At 34.0% G+C, this 2,322-nt stretch overlaps 1 protein-coding gene and 1 long non-coding RNA gene across 5 annotated transcripts in view; both read right to left on the reverse strand.

Moving 5' to 3' along the window:
- LOC117182181 (RNA-binding protein fusilli) overlaps positions 1-2,322 on the reverse strand; it is a 141,491-nt gene that overhangs the window by 91,376 nt on the left and 47,793 nt on the right. The gene's annotated exons all lie outside the window — the stretch shown is intronic.
- The window catches only part of LOC117182183, a 16,412-nt gene that overhangs the window by 2,492 nt on the left and 11,598 nt on the right, over positions 1-2,322 (reverse strand). The window contains exon 2 of the long non-coding RNA XR_004468280.1: positions 1,715-1,849. This is a non-coding gene — a long non-coding RNA (uncharacterized LOC117182183). The remainder of the gene's footprint in view (positions 1-1,714; positions 1,850-2,322) is intronic.

Genomic DNA, 2,322 nt, shown 5'->3' on the forward strand with positions numbered 1-2,322 from the left:
CGTTTTCATATTTTCAAATATCGACAATCAAACTTGCATTAGGCAGGTCTAAATAATGGGAGATGTGTAAGGGTAGGTAACCCCTTAAAAAAATTTTATTCGGCAATTCTTTCCGACAGAATATTTTTTTTTGCCGTTCTAAATGAGTTAGGCAAAAAAAAATTGAAAAATAATTTTTTTTAATTTCGTTCAAATGAACGTTTGTAACTTCAAGTACATTGCCACTACCGGGATGCTTTTTATTAATTTTCTAAGCTATGAAATGACCGTATATCCATTAATTTCGGGCTGAATTGGACATTTCCTAGAATTTTGGCAATTTATTAATTAGGGGTGGGTTTTCGGTTTTCGAGCGAGGTTTCTTACCACCAGTATTAGTCGAGGGAACAAAAGGGGTAATTTTTCAGGACGTTAAACACCCATTTTTTTATTACTCTTTGCCTGTTTTTGTCGATTATCCGAATTTTCAAAAATTGGATTTCATTAGGGGTGGTTTTTTGGTATCCGACCAAGATGTTCGGACAGTACCATAATTATAAGATTGCTTTTTATTAATTTTGTAGGCTATAAAATGATCGTAAATTTATTACCATTAAACTGAATGGGACATTTCCTAGAATTTTGAAAATTTATTAATTAGGGGCGGGTTTTCGGTCTTCGAGCGAGGTTTCTTACCACAAGCATTAGTCGGGGGAACAAAAGGGGTAATTTTTCAGGACGTTAAACACCCGAGTTTTTATTATCTTTTGCCTGTTTTTGTCGTTTTTCCGAAAAATCAAAAATTGGATTTCATTAGGGGTGGTTTTTTGGTATTCGACCGAGGTGTTCTGCCATTACCATGATTAGGGGGATGCTTTTTATTATTTTTCTAAGCTATTAAATGATCGTATATGTATTAATTTCGAACTGAATTGGACATTTCCTAGAATTTTGGGAACTTATTAATTAGTGGTGGGTTTTCGGTTTTCAAGCGCGTTTTCTTACCACAAGCATTAGTCGGGGGAACAAAAGGGGTAATTTTTCAGGACGTTAAACACCCAACTTTTTATTACCCTTCGGCTGTTTTTGTCGATTTTCCGAATTTTCAAAAATTGGATTTCATTAGGGGTGGTATTTTGGTATTCGACCGAGATGTTCGGCCAGTAACACAATTAGGGGGATGCTTTTTATTAATTTTCTAGGCTATGAAATGATCGTAAATGTATTAGCTTTAAACTGAATGGACATTTCCTAGAATTTTAGCAATTTATTAATTAGGGGTGGGTAATTTTTTAGGACCTTAAACACCCAACTTTTTATTACCTTCTGGCCGTTTTTTTCGAAGATTTCAAATATCGTTTATCATAGGGGTGGTTCTTAGGGGTTGGAGCGAGCTTTCTCAACACCAAAAAATTTCATCTGGTGTTGATTCCGAACGGTTAGTCTTATTACTCTCTTAAATATACATATATTAACTTTATCGACTTTGTAGTCGACTTTTCTGTCACATCTACAAATATCACGTTAGGGGTTGCTAGACAACCCCTAAATAAAAAAATTGGCAATATTTTTGCATGAAATGCGTTTTTAGATTGCCAAAAACAATTTCAACCAAAAAAAAATCGTAAAAAAAATTTTTTTCGTTCATATGAACGTTCTAAACTTTGCGGTCATATATTTTTCGTGATTCTACACTTGATTTCCTAACTGCTGCATTCAATTGTAGGAAACTTACCTTGTGATGATATGTCCAAAAGATCCAGGACTACATCTGCGCCTCGAAAAAAGAAGGGTACCAGTTTTACCATCATTTTCTAAAATCTAATCCGTCTTTCACAGCTTTTAACTCAATATAATATTACAGATGACACTGAAAGAATAATTAAGGCCATTGAAAGTACTAGGTGGAGTCTTCTGTATGACTTTAACAATAAAACAGCATAAATTATATCAACCATTAAGGCAACAAATAACCTTGAAGGGTTGCAGGAAAGAGCGATATTACCGCCCTTGCCCACAACTAACTTGGAAGGGTTTTTATCTCTTGAGCTACAGCTCAAAGAAATACCGGAGATGGACGCAGCATTGGTAAGTTTAATCAATTTTACTAGTTATTAATATTCTACGATGAGTCCAATAACTTTCACCTGAAATGTTTTCTGGGCATACTTTTAGTAAAAATTTGAGATTTTGGAAGTAGTATTAGGATTTGATTTAAACTAACCTAGTCTTTAATAATTAAGAAGAGAGCCATTCTTAAACACTTGTCCATAAATAATATAAATAACCATGAAGACATAACGCATCCTTGTCTAACTCCTTGAATAATATCGAAACAGTCAC

Source organism: Belonocnema kinseyi, chromosome 10 (assembly GCF_010883055.1).
Source record: "Belonocnema kinseyi isolate 2016_QV_RU_SX_M_011 chromosome 10, B_treatae_v1, whole genome shotgun sequence".
In the NCBI taxonomy this organism is placed as follows: domain Eukaryota; kingdom Metazoa; phylum Arthropoda; class Insecta; order Hymenoptera; family Cynipidae; genus Belonocnema; species Belonocnema kinseyi.